The sequence below is a fragment of the Nothoprocta perdicaria genome, unplaced genomic scaffold (assembly GCF_003342845.1).
Source record: "Nothoprocta perdicaria isolate Ctin4 unplaced genomic scaffold, notPer1 scaffold_6, whole genome shotgun sequence".
Taxonomy (NCBI): Eukaryota; Metazoa; Chordata; class Aves; order Tinamiformes; family Tinamidae; genus Nothoprocta; species Nothoprocta perdicaria.
In genome coordinates this window covers 7,453,806-7,466,711 of record NW_020455865.1, presented here as the reverse complement: position 1 = coordinate 7,466,711, position 12,906 = coordinate 7,453,806, and positions in this window count along the sequence as shown.

The following is a 12,906-nucleotide window of genomic DNA, read 5'->3' as shown; positions in this document are numbered from 1 at the left end:
CAGCAGCCCCTTGGAAGGGTGAGGAACCATTGGGGCKGGAGTTCGCTGCTTGTTATTAATTTGCAAAAGCAGAAATGGCTCGATCAGCTCCTGCCCTCCAGTTTCCCTGCAGCTCTGGTGCATTACCAAAGATGTGAGGAGGGCCTTATCCTGTAGATGAAGAGAAATTGGGAGAATAGCTTTTATTTCTCTGCTGCTTCTGAAATGCACAGAAATGTATATCCTGCATTGCRTCCTTCCAAGCTGTCCTAGTATTCACTCACTGCTAGCACCAGGTTTGCTTACAATGTAAAATTCCATACTCTGGAGGAATAGGAGGGTCATGCTCGCTTTGACAAACTACCTAGAACAATTTTGATTTTTGATTTATGTATTTATCCTGTACAGGACTGTGGCCTCAGCAGTTTCCATCTTGTGTAACAGTTTTCAGTGTCCTGACCCACCTGTTTCTTCAGGGGTCAATGTGAGCTGGGCATGCATCCCTATTTCTGCATGTACATGCACGTTCACATCTGTCCTTACAGTTTATTTCTTGTCTTGCAATCATGCAATCATGGCTGTAGAGACTTAAGTAACTTTGAGCGCTGGCCACAGTCTGTGTGAGCCCCATCTGTGCGGGGCATTTTGCAACAAAAACAAACAAAACAAACAATAACAACAATAGCAAAAGAAAAGCAGAAGTTGTAGCAGGAGAAAACAAAACAATCCAAAATCAGCACTGTGGAACCTTTACAGAATCTCAGAATGTTTAAGGTTGGAAGGGACCTCTAGAGATCATCTAGTCCAACCTTCCTGCTCAAGAAGGGACATCTAGAGTATGTGGCACAGGGCGGCATCCAGCCAGGTTTGGAAAACCTCCAGAGAAGGAGACTCCACAGCCTTCCTGGGCAGCCTGTTCCACTGCTCMGTCACCCTCACAGTAAAGAAGTTCTTCTTCACATGGAGATGGAACTTCCAGTGTTTCAATTTGTAACATTATCCCTCGTCCCGTCACTGGCCACCACCGAGAAGAGTATGGCCCCTTCCTGCCTACATTCTCCCTTCATGAATTTATACATGTTAATCAGATCCCCTCTCAGCCTTCTCTTCTCCAGAGAAAGCAGGTCCAACACACTCAGTCTCTCCTCATAGGAGAGATGCTCCAGTCCCTTAATCATCTTTGTTGCCCTCTGCTGGACCCTCTCTAGAAGCTCCACATCCCTCTTATACTGGGGAGCCCAGAACTGCACCCAATACTGCAGGTGAGGCCTCACCACAGGCCTAGAGATGCCTAGAGATGCCTAGAGATGCCTTCATATGCCTAGAGATGCTCTCCAGGATGAGCTGCTCCATCACCTTTCCAGGGACAGAAGTGAGGCTGACAGAAGTGAGCCTGTAGTTGCCCRGCTCCTCCCTCTTGCCCATTTTGAAGACTGCAGTGATGTTAGCTCTCTTACAGTCCTCCGGCACCTCCCCTGCTCTCCATCACATCTTGAAGATGATGGAGRGCAGCTGAGCAATAAYCTCCGTCAGTTCCCTCAGCACTCTTGGGTACATCCCATCAGGGCCCATAGATTTGTGRGTGACCAGTTTGTCTAAGCGATCCCTAACCCAATCCTTCTCGACCAGTGGAAGGTCTTCCTCTTGCCCGTTTATCTCTCTTTCACCTGAGCTCTGCAGTTCATGGGGAGTGGCCTTAGCAGTAAAGACAGAKGCAAAGAAGGCATTTAGTAACTCTGCCTTCTCAGCATCCTCCGTCAGCAAGGCCCCCACCTCATTCAGCAGCGCACTAACGTTTTCCCTAGTCTTCCTCTTGCTGCTGACATATTTACAGAAATCCTTCCTGTTGTCCCTGACATCCCTCACCAACTCTAATTCCACACGGGCCTTGGCCTTCCTTGTTGCGCATCTGCATTCTCTGATGATGTGCCTATATTCTTCCCACGTGGCATGGCCCTTCTTCCACATGCTGTATGCTCTTTTTTTTTTCTCATTAAGTTTGCCTAGCAGCTCCTTGCCCATGCATACACGTCCCCTGCCCTCCTTACTTGACTTCTTTCTTGCGGGAATGCACTGACCCTGAGCTTGGAGAAAGTGGTACTTGAGTATTAGCCAGATCTCCTGGATCACCTTTCCTTTTAGGTCTCTGACCCAGGGGACTGCTCCAAGGAGCTCCCTGAAGAGGTCAAATTTGGCTCTCTTGAAGTCCAGGGTTGCAATCCTACTTCTCGCCCAGCTTCCTCCACGCAGGATCRTGAATTCCAACATCTCACAGTCACTGCAGCCAAGCGATCTCATGGTTCCTGCAGCAATGTTCTGCAGGAACCTCCTGGACTGTCTGTTCCTGGCTGTGTGGTTACCCCAGCATATATCAGGGTGGCTGAAGTCCCACGGGAGGACCAGGGCCTGTGAWCTGGAGGCTTCTTGCAGCTGCCTGTAGAAGGCCTCATCCACTTCCTCATCCTGGTCAAAAGGCCTGTAGTAAACTCCCACCACAGTGTCACCCYTGTTGGCTTGCCCTTTTGTCCTCACCCAGAGGTTCTCTACTCGTGTTCCATCCTTCCCTATTCTGAGCTCTATACGTTCCAGTTGCCCTCTCACATAAAGAGMAACTCCGCCACCTTGCCTTCCTGCCCTGTCCCTCCTGAATTTACAAATTTTGCACTTTCACTTTGAAAACCCCACATCCTTTAYAGGGGAACAGGGAAAATGTTATTTTTTTTTAATCCTTTTGGGGCCTTGCTCATTCACCTGAACCATTGATCTGAGAGTGCCGTTCCTGAACATGATTCAAACAGATCATTGTAAATCTAAGTTGTTAATTAGTTCTAGTCATTAGTAGATATTTAATTATTTAATGAGTTAAGTCCTCCAAGCCTGAAGAAAATCTAGGAGAGGTATGACTATTCCTAAACACAAAAGTTAATATATGTTTTTAATACTTATTTTTTTAGCATTAGAGTGACAATGAAATATTGAACTAGTCAAGTGAACTCTTCTGGTCTGATTTACAGCTATGGAAGTAGTATTTGACTTGATAACTGAATAGCAAGCACTACCTAACTGGCTGTTGCTGAAGTCATGATCAAAATGTGTGAACTGTTCAAAAGGAGAGAGAAATGAACTCATCCAGAGCTCATCCATTTGCATCAATGACTGAAAATCTTCAGAGTCAGAAGTTCAGTGGATAGAGAGATGACTCATTTCTAGCTTTTGACTAACAATAAAGTCATTCAGCTGAAAGGGAGACAAGTCATATCTGATATCATATTTTTATATCCTTTTGCTTATTATATTCTTCAAATTGATATTGCACAGAAATATGATGCACTGTTCTGAAATTAAATTTGAATCTATATCAACACAATTTAATACCACTTGGAGTTGGTAAATAAAAGAGCAAGCATAACCTTCAATAATTCCCTTGCTCATAGTTCACTTTTTGTCATGCACAACAATTTAAAACAAAATCACTTTCCCTAATGAGAGACTATAAATTGTTACTTTAATGAGACACATGAAATTGGAAGAGTTGGGTTCCCCTGTTACTCTTATCTTGGTAATCTGGATAAATTATCTGGGTAAGCCAAGTATCCGAAGGGATAGGGAAAGATCCCTAGTGCCGAATTTCTCTGTTATAACATTGCTCAATATTAAGATGATTATTACAATATCATTAAGTCCCAGTTGGGAATCTGAACTTCACTATGTTGAGTATTGGTAATATAAGAGAGTTTTAAGATGCCTAAAAGTGAAACAAAAAATTGGGAAGGAAACTTGGATCTGCCCAAAACCAAAGAGCAATATGATCCAATAGTTTCTTACACTTCCTCCCATGCTGTTCCTGCAAGTGCACTTCTATATGTTACAGTAACTTAGTTTTCATACAGATTTTAATGTCCTCATTCTCTCTTGAAAAACATATTTTTTGGAAAGCATTATTTGCACATGCAATGAGGGATCAAAAAGCCAAAGGTGATTGTTGTGAAACTGGTGAGGGCTGTAATAGTTGCCAGGTCTATGACTCGGTTGAAGATCTTGAGGAGAGGATGGGTGTTGCACGAGTCCTCTTTTGGTTAAGAAATTTGTAGAAGTGGAGAATGTTATCCTCATGGCTGGTGCCTGTAATATCCGAACATATATATATATATATATATATATATATATTTCATCTTAACGTGTTTAGTTTTCCTTATGTGGATGTTGGAAGCTGTGATGTGTAATCCTTGTAAAGGTAAATGCTCGTGTGAAAAGGTTGAGTAGGAGCAATCTGGGCTGAGCATCAGTAAGGTTTGTACCACATGTATCATTTCTCTTGTCTACTCCCGTGAGTTTTTCTGCTTTGTCCTCACCCTGCAGGATATGCAAGATAGCTGGAGGGGAGAACTGTTTGCAGCATCGTGGTGTGCTGCCTGTACAACATCTCYGTGTAGGCCTGCCCATCAGGGACTGCCTCTCAGCTGGTAATGTCCAGCAGGAACCTCTTTTGAGAGGTTTCTGGATGTCAGCCTTGCTAGAGGACAGATTTCTGATGCATTTGTGGATGGGATGGTGCCATCAGGGAGGCAGAGGTTTCTCACTCTTTGGGAGCTCCCTGAATAGGGACCCRTACAGCACTTGTGACCAAAAGAGGCTTATGCATCTATCAGGACCATTATTTATATACATATATATGTTTGTATACGTATGTATGCGTGCATGGCACACTATCCATGTAAATATTGCACTGGCTTGGTCAATATATTAGCTGAATTTTCTTAAAATCAATTTTAAGTAATGGGATAAGAGTATGATTACTCAGTTATTCTTACAATACATTAGTGTTTGTTGGATTAATTCAAAAACTATCCCATTGCAGGTATGACAGCAATACAGTTTAAGGTGTTAATATTTATAAACCAACCTATGTTATAGTTTACCATTTCTGTTTGTGAGTGAAGCCTATTGCTATTTCCTTGCTTCTGCCAAGACCAGCCCAGGGCAGACTTTTCTCTACAGATTTTCACAGAATCACAGAATGATTAAGATTGGAAGGGACCTCTAGAGATCGTCTAGTCCAACCTTCCCCCTCAAGTAGTCACACCTAGAGCATGTGGCACAGGGTGGCGTCCAGGTGGGTTTTGAAGACCTCCAAAGAAGGAGACTCCACAGCCTCCCTGGGCACCCTGTTCCATGACTCTGTCACCCTCACAGCAAAGAAGTTCTTCTTCACATGGAGATGGAACTTCCCGTGTCTCAATTTGTACCATTATCCCATGTCCCATCCCTTCTGGCCACCAGAAGAGTATGGCCCCATCCTCCCTACATTCTCCCCTCGGGTACTTATTAGTCCATATTAATCAGATCCCTTCTCAGCCTTCTCTTCTCTAGAGAAAAAAGGCACAACACACTCAGTCTCTCCTTGTAGGAGAGATGTTCCATTCCCTTAATCATCTTTGTTGCCCTCTGCAGGACCCTCTCTAGAAATTCCATGTCTCTCTTACACTGGGGAGCCCCAAACTGCACCCAATACTCCAGGTGCGGCCTCACCAGAGTTGACTAGAGAGGTATGATCACCAACCTTGACCTGCTGGCCATGTGTGTTTTATGCATGTGTTCTTTCCAGAAGATGTGTTTTCTGATGTGGATTTCTATTTATTATGTATTTATACAGCACTTTTAGCATTGTGGAAATCCTGATCTTATTGATTTCTTGCACTTCGGTAAAATAAACATTATCTAAAAACAGTGCTTGTCCCTTGGGGCCTTTCAGGCATTTCAAAATTTAAGCAGACTGCTCTTTTAAGAGGGCTACTATGAAAATTAAGTAGCGATGCTCTGCACAGAGAACCTGTGTTTCTCAAATGCTTTCAGAGTCATAAAACAATCTGTGAGTAGCCAATAAAAGTATATTAACAATGGCCAAATCAAACAGTGATTCAGAATTTGAATTAAAGTTCATAAAAGTTGTATATGTGTTAATCATAGAGCTCTGGAATGAATATTAATAGGAGCTGGGAGCTGTTGCATATTGTTTTTAGCTTAATTTTAAGCATTAATTAAACATATATTAAAATTTAACTCTATAAAAACTTCATAGCTAACTGTTCACCTGGAGCTATGAGTTCAGGTTCTTTTGTAGAGGTGTATCACCTGTGTGACTCTGATTGGTATGGAAAACAGATTCAGGTAATTATATTTGTAGCATCTCAAAGAGCTGTATGTTCTGCTATATATCTTGTTATATCCAAATACTTGAAAATACTTATAAAAAGGTTAAATTTAAATACTATTCATGAAGGGACATCTAAAGTGAAATCTAAATGATTTCTACACTAAGGTTATATCAGGACGCTTTTTTTCTACTCTACCCTAGCTATAAAGAAATACTACATACACAAGATCCGGTGAATGAGATAAATAGTAGCTGCTCTGAATGGATGGCTTAATGGCTAATTTGGCTCTCACCTTTAAATCTGTGAAAAATCCTAGGGAAATGCCAGAAAAAGTGAGTCAGACATGTCAAGTGTTTACATTTATGAATCTGCTGAAAATACGATTTTAACCAGTTTTGCAGACACTGAACATTTTTCTCTCTGCAAAAATATAAGCCTGAACTCTTCTTTACTTGGCATGCTAGCCTTTCTTCAGATTATCATTTCCTTCTACTTCCACTACTCACTGCTACTGCAAACAATATTGGTTGCTCTTGATATCTAGGATTTAATGTTGATGCATAAGAAGAGAATAGCTTGTTAGAGAAATGGGATGAATAGATGGATATGACCTATGAGACTAAAAAAATGAATCTGTAGGAACACCTATATCTTCGGTGGTTATCAGGAAATATTAATGTAGGGGCTGGGAGCCCTGCAAAACGGTCTCAATGCATCATTGTAATTGTTAGAATATTTTAGACATGTAGATATGTGTATTTTTAATATCTAACAACATGGGATTCCAAATTTGACGTAAATGATGTAAGTAAATAAAGTAATATAAGTAATGATTGTCTTAATGTGAAGAGAGAACTGTATATGCCAGCAAGCATTGAATACCCTTTTCTAGTATTTAAAATTATCTAGAATAGTGGTCAGATGAGATTACCTAATATTCTTTGTGTGTATAGATTTCTGCATAATTCACTGTCATATTGTCTTACAGTTCTTTTGTTAGCGATTCTTAATAACTTTTGGGAATACAAAGGGTGTAAATGGTTCTTAGTTGACTGCTTTGGCCTAAATTCATATTAATTGGAGACACTGTAGAGGTCGGTCATCTGTTTCACTTCAGGAACTGCTCAACAACAGTTTTCGCAGTTCACTGCTTTGAAAAGATCATTTAGAGTTTCAGATAAAAACACCTTGTCCTTAAAGCACTTCTTCTTGGCCAGCATGTGGATCTGGGATGCAAAAGTGCATGCTGTAGCGAGCTAGGGATTTTCACATGAGGGATTACATACCCAAAAGACTGACCTTATGCATCTTGAAAATCTCAAGTCAAACATCTGTTGGCATCTGTGAATTGCCAGGGGAAAATGTGTTTGAAGTGTTCTTTTGCCAAGCTTGCACACGAACCTGAACTGCAGCCAGAGGGAAATTTGGATGGGAGATGTTTTCAGCATGAACTATGGACAAGGTGATGGGAACAGGAGTTACTGTGTAGTAACACAGTCTTACTTTGTGGTTTGATGCTATTCCAGTTCCACATGACATTATTGTTCAAGGCAGATCTTGCAATTGGAGTTAGTTTGGAGAACTGTAAAATCAAAATTCTGCCTCCAGGTTACAAAAAGGAGTTTTACAAATGTTGACGAGAGAGTTCCAATGCACTAGCTAAATTCCAGAGGTATAAGTTTGTATTATGATTCTTTTCTACAGCTTCCAATGGATACAATGAGCTTGATTTCTTGTTGCTTTATCTGAACAGTTATGTTTGACCTTTGTGGCTCCTACATTTCAATGGCAGATAAAGTGCTAAATACATTCCTTTGGGGTCCTTCAGGATAAAAATGCCATGTAAATGTATTCTTTAAATTAGATTTATTTATTACCCATCTGACATGATAGGAGAGAAGTGGATCCTCAGGAGAAGTAAATTAGTGAATGCCCATTAGTGTCTGCCAAGAATCTGTCCAGGTTGTCTTCAATCCTACCATTCATGTAGTAATCAGAGAGGGAGACACCTTTCTTTCCCAAGGTGTCTTTGTTGAATATTAGTTATTTGTCAAATATTAGTTTAAACTGTCCTCTGAATCTGTCCTCTGGCCTAAGAGATGGTTGCTTTTAAAAGCTGCTTTTTCTCTATTTTTTTCCATCTATTTTAATCCACCTGTACACCTTGGCATTGAGCATCATTCCAGTGCAATGTGTTGCTGTGCAAGTGCCTTGTATGTTGTCATATGGAAACTAAGACTTCCTTCTAGAAAGCTTGGCAATATCATACCATAAAGATGCTTGTCATCATCACCACACAAAAATAGGATAAATAAGCATTGTCAAGGGAAGTGTTGAATTTCTTGGAACTTCCTCGACAGTCTAGTGCAGTCTTCCAGTCACATAGGTCAGCCTGCAAAACATGTAGCCTCCTAAAACCCTTTTAAAGAGTATTTTATTGATAGACTACTAGCTTATGCTCTTCAGCCAACTTAATGCAAGTAGAAATCTGCAAGAATTGAAAGTGCATTTCGGTTGTAAAATGAACATTTCAATTTTATGAAGAGGTCTCCCTCCATGTAGAGTTGAACATATTTTCACAATCAGGAATAGTCTGGCTTAACTGAAACCCTTTAAGGTAAAGGCCTTGTTTTTATAGATATTTCTCCAACAACAAATAGACAAATAAATTATACAATAACTTAAAGCTAAGCTAATTAGAGAGAAAAAAAAAATCAAGTAAAAGTGATCTGAAGCAAAGCACAACATCTTTAAAACGTGAAAAGAGAGCATTTAAACCAGAGGACACTTAACCCAAACCATTGTTTTTGTTTTGTTTTGGTTTGGTTTTTTTTTTTTTTTTTTGCCATTCCCTCATTATCTTTTTTTCCATACACATGTTTTGCCATTTATGCCTTTCTTTCTGGTTTGTAATTGGGTAGAAAATGTTCAGAATCTTGAAAATCTTGATTGTAGGGAGGAGGGGGCCAAGTTTTTCTCAGTAGTGGCCAGTGATAGGACAAGGGGTAATGCGTGCAAGCTGAAACACAGGAGGTTCCATCTCCAGGTGAGGAGGAACTTCTTTACTGTGAGGGTGACAGAGCAGTGGAACAGGCTGCCCAAGGAGGTTGTGGAGTCTCCTTCTCTGGAGGTCTTGAAAACCCACCTGGATGCCACCCTGTGCCACATGCTCTAGGTGTGCCTGCTTGAGCAGGAAGGTTGGACTGGATGATCTCTAGAGGTCCCTTCCAACCTTGAAGATTCTATGATTCTGTGAAAACTTCTTGCCTAGAGAGAACATCAATGTAGAACTCATGACTTCAGGTTCGGTTCCTCTGAGAGGGGGTGGATATGGCATGCCCACTGCTGAAAATACAACGAAGTCTGCTCTGCATTAATAAAAAAGGAATTTTAACTTCCCTGTTTTCCTGATGTTGGTTCATGGTCTGTTTTTCTCATGATTGCTATTTTATATGTGTTTTAGCTAGCTGAAGTTACATTACAAAGTTCTTAAGGTTTACTGAAGAAGTTCCTTCTTTCTGAGATCAGAAACATTTCACTCAACTGAGAAGTTTCTAAGAAGAATCTCAAGTGAATTAATGAAAAGGTGGAAGAGGCAGGGCCAGCAAAGCAGAAAACTTGTTAGGGATGCTGATCTGTGCTTTGGATTGATTTTGTTTTCTCTAATGGCTTGATCGTAACAGTTGCACTTTAATTTTTGTACAGGGTTGTGCACATTTCAGGCAATGTAAATATATACATTGGCATGCTTATTAGCTCTGCTGTTTAAGTTATGGATATTTGATAGCATATAATAAAACCAAGTGGTCATGTATACCATTTATCATTCTGAGCTTGGACTCATCTCTTTGTACTCCCACTCCACCCTTTCCAATTTCATTATATTCCAAATGCTCCTCCTCACTTGGAGCCAAATCAATCCTTGTTTTGCATTGGGTGGAAGAGAAGAAATGTGTGCTGGGATTTTTCTCAATGCTCAGAGCTGTGTATAGACTTAATATTCACTTAAACGATAAGTGTGGGGCTTCCCCATGGGGCGGACACTGTAAGACAGCTGAGGTCATGGCCACAGCCTCAACCTCCACATACTAAATTGCAGAAAGAAGTAGAAATATGAAGAGGCCCTTTCCACTTATCAGGAAAGAATATCACTGTCAACACTGCTTCCCTTAGCCATGCAAAATAGTCAGTCCCTGCTCTGAGAAGTGAGCCCAGAATACTTGCACGCTATTTTGTTTAATCATCCCCTCATTCTAATAATAATAATAATAATAATAATAATAATAATTATAATTATAATTATAATTATAATGTTTCCCCCTGTTAATGCAGCCTGTATCTGTCTTGTTGAGGGACTGTTTTATGTCACAAGATAAATTCATAAGCCATGTCTTGTTGTGGTTGTAGGGGAGGTAATTTTCGGACTGGGAATAGCAATGAGAGCCCTATGTGAGGTTTATTTGGCCTTACAGACCTCAGAGATTAAAAAATGCAGCTCCTTGATTCCACTGAGAGTCAGGTGCTTGGATAAATTATTAGGGCGCACATTCTTCTAAGGGATATTCTTGGCCCAAACCCCCTTCTCATCCCACAAAGACCAGTGGCTCAGTTTTACTCTGAAAGTCTTGAAATAATCCAGCATTGAAAGGAAAAAATGCTGACATTTACAATCCAATTGGCAAACCTTGGTGGATTTGTGATCTTGGGTGTAAAACAATTTGAACTATAACTTTACATGAATATGATCTCTCTCCTGAGCCAGGCAAAACTTAATGATTCCGGCTGATTTTTCACACTCAGCTTTTGAGCACTTCCATTCAAATTTCAACCAAAGACAAAAGTTCAGGCCCATAACTCTATGCGAACCCAAAGCTCAAGTGCATGTAAATGAATGCAACTGCTCCATACTTCTTCATATCTCTTTGCTTCTAGGTTGTGTTTCATGATATTTTCTAGTTGACTTTCTTCTCCCCAAAAGACTAGCCCCAGCAGTTACACATGTGCTCCAGAATATGAACTGAATGATATGTTTAAAACACATATCATCATCTCATACTCTCATGACAAAAGAATTATAATTATCAAAATCATTGCAATATTGCCTCCACTTCTAGCGCCTTCCCATCATTTACATCACCCCCTTGCCATTCCAGTAATAAATTCAGTGCCATTTGAGGCACAGAAATTTTGTTATTCTGGGTTCAGTTGCTGGTTTCTGTTGCTGTGTTCACTGTGTGAACACAGGAAAATTACCTGAGTTTTCTACATGCAGATCTGCATGAGAGCTACATAGATGCATTCATGTCCCCTGCAGATTTTCTGCATGCTGCAGCTGCTGTTTGTAAACAGGAATACACACAATAAGTTGATAAATCAGCTCCAAAACAACAGGCATTGTTTGTTTGCTGAGTGACACTAGCGATTACTTAAGATCTGGAAAAAAAAACATGTTGTGTCCAGATGAATGTAAAACTAGAGCCTCCCCTGCCAAAAACTCCAACTGATACCTTTGGAAGTCCTAAAAATTTTAGTTAACTTCCTGGAGATTTTTTTTTTTTTTTTAAGAAACTTCCTGGACTTCATGGAGATTTTTTTTTTTTTTTTTTTTTTTTTTTGAGAAACCGATATGGAGAAAGGCTGTAAAATCAGTAAGATATCTGGTGAACACTAGACTAGTTGCACCTGTCCTTCTTGCACCCAGGATTGCCTTTCCCCTGTTCAGAGCTGAGCCCTACTGGGCCAGAATAGTTGTGTTTTTATTGGACGCAGTGTGAAGGTGGTGTCACAACCCACTGCAGAAGTGTTTTTGTACCATCCTGGCAAAGGGTTGTGCTGTGTGTGCTGTGAAGGTGTCTGAGAATACAGTAGCTTGCAGAGTTATGCAGGATGACAGTACAGAGCAGGGGGAACCTGGCAATGTGTCACCTATAGGGCCTTTCCAGAACTCCACCTGAGGTCCCACTCAGGGGAATGAGAAGGGTGATTATGAAAGACAGTCCAGGCGTGACCGCCTGTGACGTGTGTGTCACTTTGAAACTGGAGATCTCCCTTACTGAGGTAAGCAAGGAGATCTTAAAATAAGCATCTTTAAGGTCAGTTTCTACTCTGGGCAGAAAAGCTAATGTGAATGTATAGCTGATCTTAACTTTATCCTAAAACTACTTAAAAGGCCACTCAATCCTATCATCATGTCCTCTTATGAGCAGGTAGTATGTGTGGTCTGATTTGGTAAGGGGCTGAGCACCAAAAAAAAAAAAGGTGATGCTAAAAGGTGTAGCAGTAACCCATTGGTGCCTCATTGCTGTCTGAGCACTGATGAAAATCAGGTTTGCTTGCCTGGGTGCAGATGATCTGTGAATACGCTGTGGTAAAGATATGTAAAATAAGCAACGTTACTTTCATCTATCTGTTACTTGTAATACAAGGAAATGTTTTGCCAGAATGCCTGCTTATCTGTAACAGCTGCAGGAATTAGGACTTTATTCCCTGACCCACTCCCCTGTTGCCCAGCACAGAGGATAAYCTTCTGCCTGGATTACACCTTTGATAGCTCTTTTCTAAACTACCTTAGTGACTTCAGAGAGTCATCCAAGGTCATTGACCACAGGCAACCACAGATTTCTTATGACCCCAGGAAAGCATTTCAGTTACTAAATGGATTTGAGTTGAGCTTGTTTTTATCATGAAATAATGACTGCTCAAACAATTGTAATTCTTCTGATATCTTTCTGGAAAACATTTGGCTCATTTGAAAGTGCAGCGTTGTGTAAAT